Source organism: Candoia aspera, chromosome 3 (assembly GCF_035149785.1).
Source record: "Candoia aspera isolate rCanAsp1 chromosome 3, rCanAsp1.hap2, whole genome shotgun sequence".
Taxonomy (NCBI): domain Eukaryota; kingdom Metazoa; phylum Chordata; class Lepidosauria; order Squamata; family Boidae; genus Candoia; species Candoia aspera.
In genome coordinates, this window is record NC_086155.1 from 47,869,961 (window position 1) to 47,893,902 (window position 23,942).

Below are 23,942 nucleotides of genomic sequence, written 5' to 3' on the forward strand. Positions count from 1 at the left end.
GAGAAAAAAGAACCCCTGTTAATGCCATTAAGAACTAGGGGACCAACTTGTTTCCAAAAATCTGTGTAACTGCTGCTCTCTCACTTTCCTTGAGTATGATAACTTCAGCCTGTTGATGAGAGGTTTGCTGAAGAATAGACTTTTATCTTCCAAAAGTCTCACTTACCCCTTCCAAATAAAACCAACTAACAGCAGTTTATGAGCACTGTTCAGTAGTGTTTAGAAAATATTTATTCCATTGGTAAGATCTATGACTAGTGCTGTCATCAAGGGAAATCACTGACTAATACGAAAGAGAAATATGTTGTTTTTGAAAGGATATGCATGAGAATACTCGTATAAACAAGGTCAAGAATGTGTTTAAGGAAGTAGATAATTACTGAAAGAATACTGAGCAATCCAATGGAAATGCAAAAAAGAGAGAGAGAGAAGAAGAAGAAATGGAATATAAAAAAAAACTTACTTAATTCATTCTTGAAGACCCAAGACATCCCAACTCTATTCTGGACAGATCGATTTGTTATAGCTTAGGAACTTGAACAGAAATACTGCAGGCTTATTCTGTACAATCATACATTTCTAAAGTTTAAGTACTGTCTATTAACTGGTCCAAATCAGAATTGATGCCAGTACGTGAAAATTTGGTTACCCATCCATTTAAGGAATATCAATTCCATATTTGTACCAAATCCATTAAATATTTGGTGTATACCAAAGGATATAACTCAGTTAGTAACATCTAATAAAAATAAAGGTTTATATTAGATCTTCAGATATGGATAGATGGGAATCATTAAAACTCACCCTTTGGGGAAAGGTGAATGCTCTCAAAATGAGCATTATTCCCAGATTAATTTATACTCTGAGAGGAATTCCTGTTCAGATATCTGGACTGAATATTTTCAGAAAATATATTCTTGGTTTAGAAAAATTTTATTGGGATCTACAATTCAGAGAATATCTTTACAGAAAATGCAATTACCAATTAATGAAGGGGGATTTAGTTTTCCGAATCTGGAGCTACTATCATCAAGCTTATCTATTGTAAAGTATTAAATACTGGAAGCCAACAAGTGGTGCTAATTTTCCGATTTGGGTAACATTGGAATATACATATATAGCACCTTTAGTGACAGTATTAGGATCTAAATACAAAATGTATTGTCTAATAAAAAAGATTTGATCCGTTTTCCTATGCTAAATTGACTTTATGGGAAAATCCAACATTAAACATTGGTAAAAAGATGATGATATGGAAAAATTAGATGGAAGCTGGGATATTGACTTTGGACCATTAATAGATAATGGAGAATTTTTATTATATGCTGTATTAAGAGACAAATATTTATTTTATATCCCGCCTTCATTATTTTTATAAATAACTCAAAGCAGCAAACATACAAACTACTCCTTCCTCCTCTATTTTCCCCACAACAACCACCTGTGAGGTGAGTTGGGCTGAGAGAGTATGACTGGCCCAAAGTCACTCAGCCGGCTTTAAATGCCTAAGGTGGGACTAATATAATCTACCAGATGTATTCCAGTGGCAATATTTACAGTTACAACATTTGTTAACAACATTGTTTGGACCAGCAGCATTTTCAGCTTCTGAGACACCTGAGATGTTGTTGTTTATTCGTTTAGTCGCTTCCGACTCTTCGTGACTCCATGGACCAGCCCACGCCAGAGCTTCCTGTCGGTCGTCAACACCCCCAGCTCCCCCAGGGACGAGTCTGTCACCTCTAGAATATCATCCATCCACCTTGCCCTTGGTCGGCCCCTCTGCCTTTTGCCCTCCACTCTCCCTAGCATCAGCATCTTCTCCAGGGTGTCCTGTCTTCTCATTATGTGGCCAAAGTATTTCAGTTTGGCCTTTAATATCATTCCCTCAAGTGAGCAGTCTGGCTTTATTTCCTGGAGGATGGACTGGTTTGATCTTCTTGCAGTCCAAGGCACTCTCAGAATTTTCCTCCAACACCACAGTTCAAAAGCATCGATCTTCCTTCTCTCAGCCTTCCTTATGGTCCAGCTCTCTCAGCCATATGTTACTACAGGGAACACCATTGCTTTAACTATGCAGACCTTTGTTGTCAGTGTGATGTCTCTGCTCTTAACTATTTTATCGCGATTTGTCATTGCTCTTCTCCCAAGGATTAAGTGTCTTCTGATTTCCTGACTGCAGTCAGCATCTGCAGTAATCTTCGCACCTAGGAATACAAAGTCTTTCACTGCTTCTACATTTTCTCCCTCTATTTGCCAGTTATCAATCAAGCTGGTTGCCATAATCTTGGTTTTTTTGAGGTTTAGCTGCAAGCCAGCTTTGGCACTTTCTTCTTTCACCTTCATCATAAGGCTCCTCAGTTCCTCTTCGCTTTCAGCCATCAAAGTGGTATCATCTGCATATCTGAGATTGTTAATGTTTCTTCCAGCGATTTTAACTCCAGCCTTGGATTCCTCAAGCCCAGCATGTTGCATGATGTGTTCTGCATACAAGTTGAATAGGTAGGGTGAGAGTATACAGCCCTGCCGTACTCCTTTCCCAATCTTAAACCAGTCCGTTGTTCCATGGTCTGTTCTTACTGTTGCTACTTGGTCGTTATACAGATTCTTCAGGAGGCATACAAGATGACTAGGTATCCCCATACCGCTAAGAACTTGCCACAATTTGTTATGGTCCACACAGTCAAAGGCTTTAGAATAGTCAATAAAACAGAAATAGATGTTTTTCTGAAACTCCCTGGCTTTTTCCATTATCCAGCGGATATTGGCAATTTGGTCTCTAGTTCCTCTGCCTTTTCTAAACCCAGCTTGTACATCTGGCAATTCTCGCTCCATGAATTGCTGAAGTCTACCTTGCAGGATCTTGAGCATTACCCTACTAGCATGTGAAATGAGTGCCACTGTTCGATAGTCTGAACATTCTTTAGTGTTTCCCTTTTTGGGTATGGGGATATAAGTTGATTTTTTCCAGTCTGATGGCCATTCTTGTGTTTTCCAAATTTGCTGGCATATAGCATGCATTACCTTGACAGCATCATCTTGCAAGAACCTGAGATGTTAGAACTTGTTAAATCCTTTAAAACTAAAAAACCTATTAGTTTTGTAGATATTTGTTATTGTTAGATATAAAAATAATGAAACCCCGGACCAGAGATCTCTGAAAAGGCACCTACTTTATTTGAGCCGTTTGCAAAGCGCGGTGGGCACCTCGACCAGGCTACGCAGAGTCTGATTGAAAGGAGCGATGCCACACCCAAAATTACAAATACACACTTTCTTAAACCTTTCCCTGTTCCCCCCCTTTCTGACCTGTTTCCCCATTGGCTGGGTACTTCCAGACACACAATCTTCCGACCGCCTCATCCCCTGGACCCCTCTATCTTATTTTGCTTACGCTTGTAAAAGCCTCATTCTGAAACATTTTAAACATTCCAAGGTTTTCACTCATTGAAATCTTTATAGGCCAATCTCTCATATGGTGACATTTACTCTATCTCCTTGCCTAGCACATCCTGGAGAAGCCTCCGTTTGAAGTTGTTCTTATCACACATCTGGCATATGTCTCCTCTGTTAGTCAGTGTTAGGCTACAAGACATCTGAAGGCTAAGCTTTTAATTAGGCCCATTTCTTCCCTTTGTTCCTTTTGAAAGCGTTCTAAGTTGTTACCTTATTTGTAAGCCTGCCAGTTTCCACCTCATTATCCCAAGGCTTTTACACATTTAAATCTTTACCTGTGTTAGTTCCTTCGTGTTGGTTTAAGTATTTAACATTGTGTGGCTCACTAGCTTGAACTTATTTATACATATTGCTTCACCTTTGCTCCTTTGCTATTAGCTAATATTAGTATTTACACCTTAAAATCTCCCCCAACCACGATCTATATGATATTGCCTTATATGGCTATATATATAGAGATCTTCCTTATTTCTTTACAAATTGTATTTTTTCATATCTTACATTATCAATAAATCAATCTGATTGTAAACCACCCAGAGTCCCTTTTCTGGGGAGATGGGTGGTGATAAATTTAATAAATAAATAATAAATAAACCTGACATGCAAAAGTTAGGAGATGAGTGGAATAAAGCATTAGAGGTTCCTATATTGCCTAGCAGGTCAGCCTTTCTCAATGTTTTGACCCTGGAGGAACCCTTGAAATATTTTCCAGGCCTTGGGGAACCCCTGCACATTCAGGCTCAAATATAGGCCAGAAGTTACAAAATTATTATATTTGTTTCATGTGTAGGCCTATATATATGCATCAACAATGTTCTTAAACTAAAAATAAAGAATGAAACTTACCTCTTTAATGCAAAGTTCCCTGAATTTGAAACATTTTTAAAAATAAATTGTGATCTCCCAGGGAACCCCTAGTGACCTTTTGCGGTACGCTAGGGTTCCAGAGAACCCTGGTTGAGGAACCCTGGCCTAGACAATGGTGTCTTAACTTCTATAACAAGAGTGTCAATGTACCTTAAATTACAACTTATACAACAAAACTATTTAAAATGTATTGGATTCTATTATGTTTGTATAGAAAAGGACTAAGACAGCATTGTGTTGGAGATGTAATAAAGACAACGCCTCTTTAAAACGTATGTTCTTACAATGTCCTATACTTACTAAGTTTTGGGAGAAAGTAGTGGGTCATATAAATGTGACTCTGTGACAAAAGCTAAAATTTGACAACTGGACAATGTAAATGGATTCTCCATGCCCTTATTATGGCTACAAGACTGACATTGCAACATTGGAAAAATAAATATATGGCCCCATTTACTCAATAGATTGAAGACCTGGTTACACTTGCCACCTATGAGAGGATTGCCTATAGATGTAGACTTTGTATGGATAAGTATAATGAAATATGGGACATTTATACAAAATACAGTAGTTTAGGGGAAAGCATGTTGGGTTATATAATTGTATTAGAAATATAGATATGTATTTGCATCATATTTGCATTAGATAAATATATATAGAATTCTGTTTACTATTGTAAGGATGTATTATATTTCATATTTTCACTTTTTCTGTTATATTTTTCTCACATTTTTAAGCACTTGTTATGTATTTCTTTTTTTGATAATGTATCTTTGTGTATTGTTTCTTTTTTGCTTTTTTGTTATTATTTTAAAAAGCAATAAAAATTAATTTAAAAACATGTATCATTTGTTTTTCTTTTTTAAAGATAATCAAAACTTCAAATATAAAACAAACCAAAGGTAGTAATCTTAAACAGAAATATAAATAATTAAACATCCATATTCAATGTATGTATAGATCAAATGAGAGAGCCAGTTTGATTTAGTGGTTAAGGCACCAGGCTAGAACCTGGGAGATTGTGAGTTCTAGACCTGCCTTAGGCACAGAGCCCCTCCCTCTTAGCCCTGGGATGAAGGCAATGGTAAGCTCCTGAAAATGTTGCTAAGAAAACTGCAGGGACTAGTCCAGGCGGTTGCCAGGAGTCAACACTGACTCTGAATGTGATACCAACACCCCCAAAAAGACCAGATGAAGGTTGTTTGTTTGTTTATTTATTTGGATGTATATGGCTGCCCATCTGTGGGCAGCTAAAAAGAATTAAAAAACACACCATCACAATACATACAAATTGGCAGCCAGGGTAAAAAAAAATAAAAAAATAAAAACCAATTATCAGTACAACAGTTAGGCTCTCCCAACACACTATGCCCTTTCCATCCTCTTGAAAGGCTTTCAAGAGCATTTGTATTTGTATACAAATTCTCTACAATACAATATTGAAAGGGTTTTCCTTTAATTTTAAAAGTACTACTAATGGCTTTATTGGTGTGATCTAATTATCTTAGATGGAAATGACTGAAGCTTCTCATTTCAAAATAGATTGGTTCTTGTCACCTGAAAATACCTTCAAAAATACTGAAGGTAAGGTATTTTCAGTAAAAATACGTTTTCCATTACTAAACAAGTTTCTGTGGAGTCCTTATAAGTACTTTATTTACATTCGATGAATTATTGTATCGTCAACTCTGGAGAGATTTGCTACTTATCTGCCAATATAGATAAGGACCAACTTCCTTGGTACCCGCAGGTTACTCTGTATACTTTTTCTCAACAAGCTTGTATAAGGCATAATTTGCTGCTATAAAGGCAGAACTTAGATTTTCCCTTGTTACTGACTCATCCCAAGCTATCCTCCAGAAATCCAAGCAGTGAATTCTTAATGTACAGTAGAAATTGTCAGTGCAACCTAAAGTAGCTTATTACATTCAATTATCACCCAAAACTTGTATTACTAGGGTCCAGAGCACATGTCCAGATTTGTCTAGCTTATAAACCCTCTGAGGGCTGTGAATACATTTGTTCATATATACAATATGTATAGCCAGTAGTAAGTAAAACCCCTTCCTTACAAGTACTTTGATGCAGCATTATAAAGTGAGACACAAGTAAAGAATACCTAACCTATCTTTTCTTTAGGATTACTCAAAGAATTTTGCAAGAATTACATATTAGGCATATATTTGACACAAAACTTATTAGCAGTAAAACAGTACAAGAATTGCAAACAAGGAAGAACAAAGATATACTAGATGCAGATGCAAGAGCAGGATGGCCAGTTTGTTTTGTATCCAATGGCTAAAAAGATAGAATAAGCAGAGAAAAAAAAGATGTATATCCAGATACTCAGTTGAGAGAACAGGGCACATTCCAGGAGACAGATAATAAAGTCTCTGCCAGGCAGGTAGAAGAATTTAGCACTTGCAAATCTTCAGTGTCCTTGTTGTTTTAAAGCCCCTCATTGGCTCCATACCTCCTTGCCCTTGCCATGCTGGTACTTTGAATTGGACCCTCGCAATCCAATTTACCTTGAGATTGGCTCCCTTGGGCAGTGTTCCAACTGCAGGAAACAATATCAGTGTTCCAACATCGTGACTGGCAGAGAAAATGCTGCATTTTTCAATACTTGGTATTCAAACAATAAATCTGTACAAGTACAGTGCCCTCTTAACCTCAGTCTATTGGTGCCTTGTTGACATTAGCTAGGCACCTTATCACTCCTTACTTCCTGAAGTATAGCATTACAGCCTTTATGTTAAAGGCAGCCCCACAGGAATGTTAATCTTTTAACAACTTATTTTCCACTAAAACATATAATAATGATTGTCCAATTCTAAGTACAAGAAGGCTACATATTTTACATTATTATTTAAGCTTGGTATCTATTAGCAGTGTTAATTAATGTTACATTCCAGTACCATGCAGAGACAAGGAGGGAGGGGGAATAGCAAGGCACAAATTCAGTGCTATTCAGGATTGCATCATCTTAGGCTGAATACAAAAATAATTGAAAAGAATTTGAAATAAGGCTAGGCTTAATGAGGGCGGTGAACAGAGAAATGAGTGTTGCAATTGCGAAACCTGTAGAAGAATGTTGACAGTGGAGATGGTACGGATGAGAAATAACAAGAGTGAAACAACACAGAACCAGGAGAGATACGAGGAAAGAATGCAAGCATGCGCAGATAAGGGATATTTTGTCCAAAAGTAACCAGTCAGTTTATTAGCATGGTAGAAAACACCCTGTATGAGATAATTCCACGCCTAGAGGTGGGAAAGATCCCTACAAGATAAAAGGTCTAGTTATATTAGGTAATCAACACAGATGAATGCATGCCTGTGTAACACTGTGACAAAAATTACCCAATTATTGCTTTTTGCTTGTAACCACTCCTTATTGAAAAAGTATAAGTGGCTTGTCATTGAGAAGTTTGGGGTTCCTCTTTTGGAAGAGGAATCCCATTTCACTTGGTACCAAATAAAATGGAGAAAAGTTTTCTCGTGTCCAGAGTCTTATTGGATTGACCTCTGGGCTAAAGAATTACCACATTTTGTGGCTGACACTAACAGTATTGGTTATATTTATTAACATGCTTAAACCTTATCAAGAAATTGGGGCTCAGGGACCCAGAATGGTTTCCAATAAAGCTATCATGTTTTAGTAAAAGTTCTGGGTCTCTGGATGCTTCCAGACAGACAACTTTTACCACTACTAATCTTTTTATCCACTGTGTATTTTCTGTAGTAAGACAGACAGAAGCAATGTTTGCAAATGGAAGACTGTACCATCCATCAAGTTAAATTTCCTTTAAGTCAAACTTAACTCCTGATGATTACCTGGTAACATCCACATAATATTCTTGGCAGCAATATGGAAGTGGTTTTCTGCTCACTTCTTCCAGATTTGTTTTTATGCCCCAATCAGCCTTGCAGCCCTGGGATTCCCTGGAGGTCTCCTACCAAATAGTAACCCAGCTTGACCCTTTTAGTTTTTTACTCAGACAAGGTAGGCCAGATGCTGCCACTAATTTTATATTCCCCAAAATGAGAGAAGTCAATTCCACAATTAAAGCATTTTCAGCAGCACTCTATATTCTTTGTGTATGTTCAAACTTTTTAAAGAGCAGCAATCATAGTTCACTACTGTAATTTCACGAGGCTTCTAGATGACTCCATCATCAATACCCCACAGTATTTCCTATCATCCTTTTATTTCTTGTCTGGAACAGATAATCTGCTCTGGAAGATAATTCCATAACAGGAGCACAAATATCCAAAATTGCATGTTCTATGGCACTTCAGTTTCAGAGGAATGATAAAAGGTAAAGGTTTCCCTTGACGTAAAGTCCAGTCGTGTCCGACTCTAGGGGGCGGTGCTCATCTCCGTTTCAAAGCCTTGGAGCCGGCGTTGTCATAGACACTTCCGGGTCATGTGGCCAGCATGACGACACGGAACGCCGTTACCTTCCCGCCGAAGCGGTACCAATTAATCTACTCACATTTGCATGTTTTCGAACTGCTTGGTGTGCAGAAGCTGGGACGAGCAACGGGAGCTCACCCCGCCGCGCGGTTTCGAACCGCCGACCTTCCGATCGACAGCTCAGCGGTTTAACCCGCATGCAACCATAATCCATCCTGTTCTGCTCCTCCTGAACATGTTAGTTGATTAAGCATGCATGCTGACATCTTTTTCATTGTTTCATTATTGTCTTTTTAAACTGGAATTTCCAAATCCCCAAATTAGAATTCACCGAGAATCAGTCTGGAACTGCTTGCACCCATTGTTTCTGAGTTTTCCAGCTTACCATTTGTGTAACTACGTGGGAGTCATTTTTCAGAATTAGTGAATGGATATTAGGGCTTTTGAACCAATTTCTTTTTCTCTTTCTTTCTTAAGCGTGCAGGGGATAGCAGTGTTAACAAACGTTCAATGGATTACCAGGTGTTTCCTTTTCTTCATGGGACTGCAAAACTGACAGGAAGCATGCTGACTCATTTAAATCTAGATTCAGAAGCAAAGCCTGCAGCTGAGTTTGTGACTGTAACCAAAAAAAAAAAAATATCCCTCAGCTGCAGGCTTTGCTTCTGAATCTAGATTTAATCAGACTGCCCAGATCTTGTTGCCAGCCATGGCCAGAAACAAGCCAAACAGAGTCAAATAATATTGAGAGGCAAGAAACTGGATATATGGGTAAGGGATATAGAGGGACACGGGGATGAGTCATCTGACTCAGAATCCTCCTATCAGTGTATGTGTAGAAAGCAAGGGGGCATATGTGCCTGACCTGAACCTTGCCAGGCTGGAGGGCAGAATAGATAAGGATGTCAATTAGGAAAATAGATTAGGATGTCTGCCAGATAAGCGGGATACCCTTTGCCATCTGAGCAGGAAGCCCGCAGGAGATCACAGGGTTTAGGAGTTCATGCTAAGCAGATGGAAGATGTATGCCTTAATCAAATAAGACTGTCCATGGTCAGGGGTTAAGAGTTCATGCTAAGCAAACGCATGGCATGAGGTAACTGCTTTAACGACTCTTGAAACTTGTATAAAAGAAGCCGCTTGTCTCGTGTTCAGTGCTTCTCTCTCCTGTTGTGGGGAGAAAGCCCTCCTTTATATAGACCTCTAAATAAATGAGTTTGATTCTCTGGCTCTGTGTAGTGATTGTCTTATTGCATGGGGCAAACGGACAAACTGTGATTTGCGGCCAACAATATAAAGTTAGTTTTTCTAAGAGTAGGGACCTGCACTTTTCAGGAGAAAACAGAGGAGCTCAGTTTCTCATTGTAATAAAAATTAGTGATCTGTCACACCCTACAAACTTAAGTGCCGAATGGAAATTGAGAGCCTGGAAAATCCTACAGTAAGTCTATTGCTGCTTATGGCTTGTTGAGTTCTTGTGCCGAGTTATTTTCCTGCAGCATTTCATTACCACTCTAGGTATAATCAGTGCAAGGGAGAGGGGTGTTTGCTGGCTGTTTATCTATAGTAGCTTGCTCTGCAACTCTTGGTGGGGGTGTGACTTCCACCTACATGGTTCCTTGATAGGGTATTGTTTCTTCTCCAATTATTTATCTGGTGCTGTTTCCTGCTTATCTGAGTATTGGCTTCTGGAGGGGATGATGTGTTCTAGGCTGTTTCTTTCTTTCCTAGGCTTTTGATTGTGTCCTTGAAATGGTATTCAAATGGGATTTATGTATCTATGGATGGCTGTTTGAATGCCAAGTTTCCAGGAATTCCCTAGCTTTATTGAATATGCCTTAATCTAAAATATTAAGTTTCCCAGTTGAAACTGGGGTTCAGTCTGTCCAGGTGTTCCAAGACTAAGGTGTTTTCAGTGTATCTTCTGACCACCAATTGGTGTTCATGGATGTGTTCTGTTAGTCCCCTATCTGTAGTGGCTATTACAATCCTTATGTTGTATGTTGTAGATGACTCCTGATTTTGATTCTTTAATTACTGGTCTTTTGGTTTGCTTAAGAAGTTTTGGATGAATTTTGTTGGTTTGTGTCCTACAACTAACATCTTGCATTTCTATTAGCTTGTCTTGCGTCATTTGAGCTAAAAAATTAGCACTGAAATTATAGAATCTTGGAAAGTTTTAAATTAGAAGACAGAAATGATTGTCTTCAACATCAAACTTAATTGGGAGAGGGGGTATCTTCAAAACTGACTGGAGTTGTGGAGAAATGCTTATCTATTGGATATTCCTGCTAAGACTGCAACTTTATGTATACCTACTTAGGAGTCAGTCACATCGAATGCCGAATTTAATTTTGAATAAAATGCATGGGATTGTGGCTATAACATAAAAGGAAAAAACTGCAGGTTGTGGCATGTTTGTAGTGCATGCCAGGTTCATTGTAATGATTATTAATGTCTCATATCCAAAGGCAATAGTAAGTACAGGTAGTCCTTGACTTATGACCATTCGTTCAGCGACCGTTCAAAGTTAAGACGGTGGTGAAAAAAATGGATTTATGACCGGTCCCCAAAGATATGGCCATTGCAGTGCCCCCAGAGTCATGTGATCAGATTTTGGGTGCTTGGCAGCCCACCCACACTTACGACAGCAGATGTGCTTCAACTCCCCACACCCATTTCCCCCCATAGTGTTGGGTACATTTCCTAGCATTTTAACATCTGTAAATCTGATAAATTATCCTTCTATACCTTCAAGACATTTACAAAAATGATGAATAGCACAGGACTGAGGTCAGATGCTTACAGTACTCTTTCTGAGTTGTCCCTTCATATGGCACTGAGCCATTAATAATTGGTTATCAAAGTGTGATAAGGTCAGCCAGCTGCAGACTGGAATCTTAAATTAACAAATACATGTGTTAGAGCTTGTCAAACTCTTTTCTGAGTTCCATGTTGCTTCTCAAGCTGTTGGTCCATCAAACCCAAGAGAAACAGCTCTGGTTTCAATTGTAAGTCCACTTTGAGAATCTTTTGAATAATAATACATATTTGATTCCAGAATTTCTTAGCTTTTCCACAAGTCCACCATAAATGACAGAAAGTTCCTTCACTATGTAAACATTTCCAACAAACATTTGATACCCCATTATACATTTTGGACAACTTATCACGAGTTAAATACCAGTGGTACATCATTTTATAAAAATTCTTTCAAATTATAATTCAAAGTAAATTTCATTCCTTTATCTATCTCTTGCTCAGTGTTATCCATCTTAGTTTCTAACACCTCCACTCGATCTGTTACTTGTTTCACCTCTCCAGCAGTTTTTTCCATTTGATGTTCAATCTTTTTCTAAAAGTCAGTATATTTACTTTCCATTGTTTTCTCAAAGTCTCCAGACTTAATTGCCATCTTTTTCTCAAAGTCAAAATATCTATTTTCCATTTTCTTCTCAAAGGCATCAAAAATTGTTTAAAGGTATTAGAAATTTCATCAATTATTTTTCTCATCTCTCCCCATCATCAGAACCATGATGAGGTGGTCTCCTAGAAGCCATGATTAGTTCCCACTTGTGGCTAAAATTAGCCAATACAACCAAATCTTAAAGTCAGTGAAAAAATACTAGAGACTGAGATCGTTCAAAAGTGAAAGTCTTGCCACTAGAAGTGTTTACAGGAAGTATGTATTAACTCGTTAAGAAAAAAGCAACAACACTCACTTTCTCAAAATAGCCATGGAAGTTCCAATTCCAACAGGACAGGTTCATTAAATCCCAAAAGGAAACAATAAAAATACCACAAATTAAATCCAAAAAAATATATAGTCCTTTGCTTCTATAAAATAGATCTACAGCTCAGCTTTGAACCAAGTTCAAATGCTCAACAGTTAAGTTTCAAAAATAATGTAAAGGTTGCAAAGAGAAATTTCATCTCTGTGTTGGAAAAAGCCTCTTTTAAACAAAGAAAAGGCAAATAAATTGGTGCATTAAGAAATTGAGTGGTCAGTTTTAAAGTCCGTTTAAATAGCTGCAGAGCAGCTTGGGAAAGGATGACAATCCCACCTCCCAGCTGATCACTCACTGCTTGATCTATAAACTCCATTTACAATCATCTGGCTATGACCAGCCATCCAGAGGACACGGGGTAATTCCTGGGGTTCTCCTTTATCCAAGGAACTCTTCTGGGCTCCAGCGAATCCTGCCCGAGCCCTAAAACGCCCTGCTGCCAGGTCTACTTGCAAAGCTAATTTGCAAAGAGATGCTGTTCAAAACACCAATCCCACCAGAAGTCAATCCAGGTCCCCCACATTTTATCTTAACCTATACCACACTCATACTCTCAATAAATCACTTATAAAATTATTTCTAACATAGAAATACAAGCCTCAAAATAGAGAGGCCGACAAAGCATGGCAAAAGTTAAGCTTGCTAAAGGTAACCCCAGACATATCAGGAGACAAGGCAAACAGCAGGAAACAGAAGCTGTGGTCAGAGAAGTTGCGGGAATAGGGAGGTATATGGTAAACATAGATAAGCCTGGGTGTCAAGATTGTGTATGTAATCTTAAATATGTAAAATATTGCTGATTGTTAATCTACTGTATGTATGAGAAAGTCAGACCACCGCATATAAGGAAAGGTCAAGCTGTGACCCCCAAGAAATTAGGTCTGTGGTAAATGTACTATGAAAAAATCTACTGAACAATAAGGAAGTCACACAAGCTTTGAGAGAGATCTCCTTGTGTCCTGTTTCTCGGCAGAATAAAGCTTTGCTTCAGTCTCCACTTTGGTGTGTTTCTTTGGGCATTTAGCACACTGGGATTGAACCCAGATTTGGTCTGGGACAACATTTCGTTGAATTAAAAACATATTGAGTCCTTCAAAATTATCATGTCTGGAATAGGTAAAAGTCAAGTGAATATAACTGATAATGTTATAAAACATAGCATACCTACTAAAAAACCAAGGAAGTAAAAACCCCAAGCATTGTAACAGTGTGAAGCCTAAAAACTGAGCCACAATTTTAAAAAGCTTTCAGAAGATAATCAGGATGGAACTTGAAAGAGACAAGAGTAGCTCCAGACGAGCAATCTTAAGGAAGGCAGGCTGGAGGCCAAGGGCAATACCTAAGTTTTTGAGGAAGAGGGAGAAGAGGGACTTGCTCATTTTACATTGTAGGTCAAATATGCACCTCTTCCTTGCTCCTTTTGGTGCCTCCCTCCTTCAGAACAATAAAACAGTGATTGGATTCACATATCCTGTTAAGTCTTAATGCTCAGTTCTGGCTTAATACCTTGTGAAACCAGCCACTGTGATTTTGTAGGAGGATGTAGGTTTTGTATGTTTGTATGTGTCAGCGGGAAAACCTCCCAAAAGAATTCCAATTCACAAGGTTCAATGATACAGAGAAAAGAGTTTATTTGTAACGCGTTTGCAAAGGCGGGTCCCTCCGTGCAAGAAGGGACCAAGAACAAAGTTAACACAAAACCTTTATACCCTAGCTTCCCCCTCATACGAGGGCTCAGCTCACAATCTTTCTATCTATTCCAAAACATTTTATGACCTAATTGCCATATTCATATGTTAGCAGGATGTTCCTGCAACTCTTATCACCTACTTGTTTCAGGGTCTCATCCTACTCAACTATATCTTTGCTGGCGCCAGCCGGCAGTTTATACACAATTAACTACACATTTCTAACCTAAATAACTTTATCTAACACCCATGTCCTCCATTCCCCCTTCAGTTCAGGGTCCGGTGGCATATTTCCCTTTTCATGAGTTTGAGGCACATACAGGGGTTTTTCTTCACCTTGCCCCCCCCTCACAATTCCCCCCTTTTTCTCTTCCTCATTGCCTCAAACTCAAGCAACATTATTTATTCCTCCTTTCTGAGATCACACCACCCCCATATCTGGGTTAAACACATTGAAACACATTGTATACAAAAACACATAGCAAGTAACATGGTTATAATAATAATCCCTATAACTAATAACTGTTTTATCCACCCGAATCCTGGCAGCCAGTCCCATAACCAGCTCCAATCATCATCTTTTCCCAGGTTCTCATTTCCCCATTGTTGATGATGCTGTTTAACTGAAGCTTCCATCTCTTGGATGGTGTGAGTTATAGGCACCAGCCCATAAGACTAACAAATCCAAACCAGTGGATTAACTGTAGTTCCATACTACAGGTAGGCTGGATTTCAGAACTGTACCCTAATCCCTTTTCATATGGAAATATAAATTCCCTATTGTTCTAAATTGAGTACATCTTCAAAGCTTCCCTTGAACCCTGTGACACTCTTTTCCAGGTCCAGGGACTATTATGGTCATCACAACTACAAGGTATTAGACAAAAAAGTTCAGGCGCATGGTGCGCCCTATTTCTTGGTCTTTCTGGGGCTGCACAGTCCAGTGTCCAGCAGTATTTGGCAACACCAGTGTCTCCTTTAGGGTTTCTCCCAACTCAGTTGCCGACTGCCCTCCGTCTGGTTTAACTCGATTTCCAGACTTAAAAGGATGCCTGCTTGTTCCAACAGTAGGGCTCTGTGTTCCTGTAGATAGGGAGACAAGGAAAAAGACTTGCGCAGATAACTGTTTCAAATACTTGTAGACACATTTCTTCCCCATGGCATGCATGTCTCCTACTTCTCCACTAAGAATTCCAAGATAGAGTCACCCATCTCAAATGCACTGACTCCTGGTCTTTCCTTAGGAGCAATCCAGAGACTTAGTATTGTTATTGAAAAGGCTTGTCCATGTTAATCCTGCCTTTGGTCCTAGCCTCTCCAAGTGTCCTTTCAACCTATAAAGAAAGTCTTTCACCCATTCTAAGAAACAGTTCACCCCTGGGCCACCCCCCTTTTGGAGGTTCCCCTGGAGTTGAACCTGGTTGGTCTTTGGGTTGTCCTTTTTGGCCTACCACACATCTCTCACACACACCTGTTTGGCTTTCAAAAAGATTCCAGGACAAATAGATATTCTAAACACACAAATCTCTGAATCATTTGTCCCATGTGACTAGGTTGGTAGGTGTAGTTTTGGATATATCTAAGCACTACTTTGGATAAAACTAACTTCCTGCCCTAGCAAAATACCACCCTAAGTAAGTAGACTGGCCATCTCTTCGCCACCTGACCCAATGCTTAAACAACAAGACTTTTTCCAAAAACCCCAATATTGGGTCAAGACTTTTACAGCCAAACCTCTAATTTTAATATATATATATAATGACTTAAAGTCAATTTTTTTCAATAAAAACAATATTATACTTCAATTGCCAATATTTAATTCCCCAATAACTTCCCTAAAACCAAAACTTATAAAACTAGGAAAAGAAAGCATTGACATAAGAGTTTATCTAGTGTTTTTGGACTGTTTCCATAACCAAAATTGTTAAAACAAAAACAGAAAACAAAATTCAGATAGATCATACCAGTCCATGGAGGTTCTACTAAAACCATACATTGTCCAAAAAAATTTTTCTCTCTCCCTCTCCTGCTTTTATCATCATGTGCCATGTTGAGGAGGGATTAAAATTTAATCCATATAAAATTTATAAAAACACACACACTTTTCTAAAACTGGAATGTTAGGGGCAGAGCAGAGTACTTCTCTGGAACTGCCCACATTCCCCCCCTTTTCTCAAGAGGAGTAATCATTTCCTTCTTGGAAATGAGAAGGAAAGAGACATCTCTGAAACTTAAAAGATTGCCCCCGGCGTGTGTAAAGGTATTGTAAAAGGAAGAATCCTAAAAAGATGGGGGAGTAAAGGATCTTCTGTACAAGCATTGCCCCTCCCCTCTGTCACCCTTCTGTCCCCTCATTTGGATCCTCAAGCCTGTAACAAGCAGGCAAGAGGCAGACAGTAAGGGGGGGGAGTTTGGGTGAGACTGGGCAAATAATGAAACACACATACTCCTCGAACAATTAAAGAACAAAAAAACAAATGGGAAAGGATTGACAAAAACCTTTCAACTTTCCCATCATATGCATTCAAATTACATAAATCACAACACACACACACAAAACCAGAATAAATGGTGGATGCAGGCGTGGCCAGAACCTGCAGCCTCCTAAGGAATAGACTCACACAATCTCTCAACTCTCTTTTCACAACTCAAAACAGTTTCTCGACCTTACATGTACGCACACATTCAGACAAACAAATGCTCTAAAAAAAACCCGCACACCAATGCCTCAACAGGCTGTTGCCACATGCAATCCATCACAACACTGCAGGAACACAGAAGCTCTTCCTCCCTACCTCTCAGCCAAGAGAAAGGAATGCTTTATTAAAAGGGTGATAGCTCCCATCAAGATGAATCTAGCCGCTCCCAGGCCTATTGGAGACAATCCACACTCAACTGCCCTATTGTGATTCAACTCAACTCCCCTCCCCAGAGAGCCTGCGTCTCTCCAGGGCCTTTCCGCGCCTGTCTGTTTCTCGAGCCCTCCATTCTATGGAATACCTCCTCGATCCAATCTTCCGAGAACTCCCCCTGCCTCCCCCTCTTTGGGGCCGCAAACCTTGAGCTGAAAACAAGGCATTTCATTTCATCTTTCTTTTTCTTTCTCTCTTTCTTTTTCTCCCTCTTCCTGGGGTTGCCCTGCAAACACCCTGTTCATTTATGGGCTCTGCCAGCACCCCCCTTTTTCTGGCAGCTCAGTATAGTCTACCTGTGTCCTTTGAAACGGCCAGGAGGCTAACGGTCGCCCCCCTGCCTCTTTCTTTCTAGCTGCCTTTTTGTTGACTTTTAAGCAAATTAAGCATTTCCAACACACACTATGGGCTATGGTCCACATAGTTAAGCACCAAAACTTCCTTTTACTGCTTCAACCAGAGCATTGGTTCCCCAATGCCCTCCTTCATGCACTTTTCCAGAATTCCCCTCATGACTTTGGGAGATACTCCTTCTGCCCCTCCTTCCGTTTGCCACCCTTTCTCTGTTTCTCTGCAACCCTCCTCTCTTAACTTTTTCTTTCTTGCTCAGTGGGTTTCCAGACCAGGCTCTCTGGAGGGTCCAAAATTGGCACTGCCACCATTTGTAATTCCAATTGGCCAGCGGCCTCCTTTGCCCCTTTATCCGCCCACCGATTTCCCACCACCTCCGGGCTATGGCCTCTCTGATGAGCTGGTATATAAACTACGGCAATTTTATGGGGCCGCATCAGCATCTCCAAAGTTTGTTCCACCTGCTAAACATGCTCCACCCGTTTCCCATCAGCTTTCATAAAACTCCTTTCTTGCCAGATTTTCCCGAAAGTATGAACTACTCCCCACGCATACTTCGAATCAGTCCAGATGGTGATTTCTACTCCCTCAGCCAATTCAAAAGCTTTGGCCAGGGCATAGAGTTCACATCGCTGCACCAACCAGCTCGGAGGCAAAGCTCCCTTCTCCATCACTTCCCCATTCCCTTCCACAATTTCAAAACCCCGACTTCCTCTTTCCCTCTTCTACTTTGCTTGACCCATCCACAAACCATCTTTCTCCGGTGCTTAATTGTGGTGTTATTACAGGGAAAAACTTCTTTCCCTTAAGTCCCCTCTCTAACCATATTTTTCCAAAATTGTGTACCACCCCATAGGCATTCTTTCTCTCAAGTCATCTCAACATCACAAGTTCATTCTTATTTCTCCTTCACTTTATTTAATTCACTTTTACCCAATTCCCTTCCACTCAAATTAAATTGGTCACCTACTCACAGCACTGAACACATGGCACAATCAAATCCTATGTCCCTCCATTCACAGCAAATAACAGAAGGGATTGCATAGCCAAAAATTTGGGAGACCCGCAGGCTGGCCAGGGCTATGAATTTCCAAAAATCTGAAGCATTTCCCCTTTTACTGTGGAGGAGTTCAGTTCCTTAAAGGGACAGACTCACGTTTAACTCCTTAAAGGACACGCTCACATAGCTTTTCTCTCCCTTCCTTCCCTCTTCAGACTTTCTCTCCTCAGCTCAGGACAGATGCCCATGCCACACACACACACTCTGCACCATTTCCCTCAACAAATATACATACCAATACACAGACAAATACCTACAAACAAAAAACATTTTCACATACTCATACAAATTCTGACAGTCCTGAAGGACTCCCAGGATTGATTTCTACTGGTTCTCTTCTTCCCCACCATTTTCACACCTATACTTTTCTCATCTCTGAGTGGCGGCGTCCTGCTGTGTTCCCTTTGTTCCATAACCTCCCTTATTGTTGCTACCATGATCCTGCCCTTCTGCTTATGTTTTTCTCTGTTTCTCCTTGCACATAGATTTTCTGCGTTTCCTTTAAGAAATCCTCTATACTCCCCTCAGCCCATCTTGGTTACTGCCTTCTCTCACCCTGATCCTTGATCAGCACTAGCCCCCTCTCGACCTTCTGATTGTTTTACACCCAAGGTAGAGTACTCCAGCCCACGCTGGATTTGCTTTCCAGCAATTTCAAGCCTCTGACTGTCGGGGGCAAAACCGGGCCGGCCTCCCAGCAAGCACTGGCTAGTTTTAAAGTCTGACCTCAACCTATGGCATCGAGACAAGTTTAAAAAGGCATTCCTCATCGCTGCTGTCCTCTTTACTTACAAAAATGCCTGTGGGCGGGTCTGGCCCGTCCCAAGACACATGTTACCAGACTTCTACATAAGGGACCTGGTCCGTGAGACCATTTCCTTCCACATAAGTCTTCAACTGAGTGATCCAATACCCATCGGACATCCCATTCGGATCCCAAAAGTAGGGGCGTTCAGGATCGACCAAGGGGTATTTTGGCCACTGTTTTGTGCACAACCTAATCATCCCTACCTTCTCTAATCCTTTTGTATACTTCTTTAGCCATGGCATGCTCCACTGGTTTATAACCTGTCCTAAGGGCACATCCGGATCTGGCCCTCTGCTCGGGGCTCCAACCCCGGCCTCCAGTCTCCTAGGTAGTTTGCTCTGTGCCTTCCCCATGACTGACCGTTTTCTCACTGACCTTGCCCCGAGGACTCCAGCCCGCACTGGATACGAATTTTAAGTCCTCTCTTTTACGACAAGATCTTATCAGACTCCCAGCAGACGCTGGCTAATTTTTTAAAGTCTGACTCCTTCTACACCCGTCCCCAATGGAGCACTACAGCCGACCTGAGACACCGGACTCTCACGGCTACCTGCAGGAACTGCGACTGTTTAACCACCCACACTGAAAAAGTCCCTTGGTCAGACACGTCCTCCCACAAGCCTTACAACTCACCTATTCCAGCTCTCGTCAGAGCCCACGACTGGTCCCACCAACTGATCTCTGAATCAGCTGGACTTCCACCAACCGGTTGGACTTGCTCCACCAACTGCTCATCCAGCAGTTGGACTTTTCTCCTCTCCTTTCTCTGAACCGTCTCGTTTAATCGGGGCCCTGGGAGTCGCTCCAGGAGGATTGGGCGAAGTCACTTCAACAACGGGAAGCGGTGGCCACTTACCCCACCCTGATCCTTCCAGACCGACGTTACTCCCAGGACTCCTGGCTGGCTCGCCAAATTGTCAGCGGGAAAACCTCCCAAAAGAATTCCAATTCACAAGGTTCGATGATACAGAGAAAAGAGTTTATTTGTAACGCGTTTGCAAAGGCGGGTCCCTCCGTGCAAGAAGGGACCAAGAACAAAGTTAACACAAAACCTTTATACCCTAGCTTCCCCCTCATACGAGGGCTCAGCTCACAATCTTTCTATCTATTCCAAAACATTTTATGACCTAATTGCCATATTCATATGTTAGCAGGATGTTCCTGCAACTCTTATCACCTACTTGTTTCAGGGTCTCATCCTACTCAACTATATCTTTGCTGGCGCCAGCCGGCAGTTTATACACAATTAACTACACATTTCTAACCTAAATAACTTTATCTAACACCCATGTCCTCCATTCCCCCTTCAGTTCAGGGTCCGGTGGCATATTTCCCTTTTCATGAGTTTGAGGCACATACAGGGGTTTTTCTTCACCTTGCCCCCCACTCACATATGTTTTGTATGGCAGCAAAAAATCAGAGTCTGCTACCAGGCTTCCACTGTGATTTGCAACCTGTATTTTATGGCTCAGTTGAATTAAATCAGCCACTGTGGCTTAATCAGCAAATTCTGGGTAAACAAACTTGACTCATTGTGATGTATGAATACAGTCAACGTGTTTTATTAAGGTGTATGTTCTTCTATATAAACAGAAGAATGCAAGATTCTGGTTTCAAGAATTTCTTCACCCCAGAGGAGAAGCTGAAGGTACCTTGAGAATATGTATTTGTTACAGAGCTGGCAGCATTTGTCATTTCCTGGAACTAAGACACCAATGAATAGCTGAAGTGGTCCCCTTAAGGCACACTCTTTGGTTGAAGTTCATGAGTGTCAATTTTCACACCCTTTAATTAGGTTCTTGGTGCAGCCCAATAAAACACCAAGACAGAGGTCAGGTTCTTCCATTTTATTTCAGAGCTCTGAATAACATGGAGACTCTGTGCTAAAGGGGAGAGCCCTGAACGTAAGTAGAGCTTCCTCTTTTACACTATTTCTACACAAAGCATGCTATATCACTGTCATTTACATACTTAATCAGTGTCAGTAGATCAATGGACTGGGGTTATTAAGTTTGTAAGAGACCTATTACCTCCCTAGTGACCTGCTCCTAAGCTGACCTTGCTAAGGCTGGATAATCACGTATGTAGCAACAAAGGCACAGAACATTCTCTTATCTTAGTTAATTACACTACATCCTACCATATAATCAATCACTAATGATTACAACAATGTGGACATTCATCAGAACATTCACAGTTATAATGAAAAATACCCTGGAAGCTGCTCCGACCCTCAAAGTCATTCAGCTAACTGACTCCATCTAACAATAGTATCACCTAACTTCTATTTTACCATTTTATTAAAGAGAACATTATGAGGCACTCTGTCAGAGGTTTTGCTGAGTCCAGGTACACTATGTGTAAGGCATTCTGGGACTCGCCAGTCCTCCACCAGGTCTTACAGATGACCAAGAATGGTTCTGCAATCCTCTCCACAACTTCCTTCAGTATCTTGGGATGCAATCCATATAGCCCTGGATATGTTTAAACTAGCAAAACGATCTCTTACCCTCTCCTTATCTATCCTAAAATGCAGTTCCTGCATTGCCCCAGCTGTGTAACAATTACTCAGAGATCCATTTTGTTTCTGAGAGATGAAATTTAAAAAAAGCGTTCAGAAGTTTTGCCTTCTCACTATCACAGACTGGCCGTTTTCTCCTCACAACAGACCCACATCTTTCCTTTCCAACATAGCTAAAGTAACCCTTAGCGCAGTGTTTCTCAAATCTCAGCAACTTTAAGATGTGTTGACTTCAGCTCCCAGAAGCTGGCTAGGGAAGTCTGTGAGTTGAAGTCCACACCTAAAGATGCTAAGGTTGAGGAACACTTACTGTATCTCTATCAGGCTCTGCCTATTCTGAGCTTTAGCCTTTCCTTAGTTTCTGGAAGCTACCTGGTATTCTTGTTGGGTCGTTGGGATTGCAAAATCATGTACATTATGGGTTAAAGGTAAAACGTGTGTGTAAAGTGTTATTACTGCAAAATGACCGACCTTTCCCAGCCGCTGATAGAGCCTTTTTGCCGTGACATCCGGCGTTTCTAGTTTACCTTTCCCCCAAGGCTTTTGCAGGCTTATGCAAATTACTATCCATCACTCAGCCTTATTTGGAATAGGAAGAATAACAACTTGTTCCTGAAAGATACCCGAAACAATGCAGTCAAAGCTTTTTTAAGCATTTGAGGATAGATGCTAAACAGCTTGTGGTAATCTCCCTCTCCCACCCCCGATTTTATTGCAAAAAGGTCCCCAAACCTGTCCCCCCCCGACCTTTTCGGAAAACCCAACAAGCTTTATGCATTTGGCAACAACAATAGCAGACTATACACCTCACATTCTACCTAGATTTTTGTTCTGGGAAAGAAACAAATCTTAGCCCCTCCGGCTCTTTTTCATCACAGCCCCTTAATTCACGGGTCTCGCCATCTGCGTACAATCAAAGGAAACGTCCGTGTGAAGTTTTGGTCCCTCCTTGCTCTCGAAAATGCGGGAGTTCTCGTGCCGCCATCTCCGCCTTCTTGCCAGCAACTGCAAGCCGAAAAGAAGCGCGTCTTAAGAAGGTTCTTGGTCCACTGTCTTCGTTTCACGCGTGGCTGGGCTTCGCTCTCCCTCCGAGCTCGGGGCGCGGAGACTTGGACGCTATCAACGCGCTTCCTCCAAGTTTGGTCCAGTAAAGCTCCAGTCCGACCCCGTATTTCTGGGGAGTGGGCGAGTTGGACCTGCACCCCATTTTAAAGCAAAGCCGAAATAGGGATTGGCTTGGTAGGTTTTCCAGGACAGGCTTTCTTACGTACCTGGATAAGCGATGGTTTTTGGGCAAGCAAGACTGCCCTGAAACAAAACTAACTGCTATGGCATATTGCGTATTATTTAAAACTATGAGTGTAGGATTCTGAAACGAGGCTAGTCTGTTGACTTTGAGCAGGTCAGGCCGGCGGGGAAGATGGGGGGAGAGCAGTCTTTCTCCAGAGCCGTGTGATTGCATTTATTTATGGTTAAACATGTGTTCTAGAATGTTTTATAATTAATTACAAAACGTTATTACTGTAATTATTTCTTGGTTCCCCCTTTCCTTCTTCCGACTGCTCCGAAGATACTCTTTAAAACGGGTTTTTAGTTTGGTGGTGAGAGAGAGGAAATTACAGCCTGTTTGCGCAACACAAGTATTGTTTATTGCTTGGGCCCTGCTTCAAAATGTGTTGATAGATGCCGTGGTCGTGGGGGAAGAACGACATTTGCTTGCGCCTCTTTTTCGTCGCGGATGGCAAAGCCGAAAGAGTGCTGGGTCGCGCCTTCTGCTCTCTGTGAGCTCGACGCAGTGCAACGGTCTGCGCGTGGATTGCGAGTAATAGCAGGCAGATTGTGATCACCCTGGGAATAAGGGGCTGTCTCCTGTAATGCGCTTTTAAGTTTTTAAACAGCTTCCATTATTTAGAGCCGTTAAGTTGGAAGGTAGGACAGTAATTCCTAGTTGCAGCTCCAAGACATCTGAGGGCACCACGGTGGAAAAGACTATTTAAAGTCATCCCCGCGGCCTAATCTGAAGGAAAAGGTTGTTGAGGCTGGTATGTCTATTTTATTTTTATTCAAGCTG

General features: G+C 40.9%; 1 protein-coding gene across 2 annotated transcripts in view; it reads left to right on the forward strand.

The window, feature by feature from the left end:
• LOC134493210 (uncharacterized) overlaps window positions 1-23,942 on the forward strand; it is a 156,079-nt gene that overhangs the window by 94,577 nt on the left and 37,560 nt on the right. Inside the window, exon 1 of one of the 2 annotated variants that reach the window (XM_063297581.1) lies at window positions 22,967-23,110. The exons of the other annotated variant lie outside the window; for it this stretch is intronic. The gene's annotated coding sequence lies outside the window, so the exon portion shown is untranslated. Of the gene's footprint in view, window positions 1-22,966; window positions 23,111-23,942 lie in introns of those variants that run through there. 2 annotated transcript variants of the gene reach the window in all.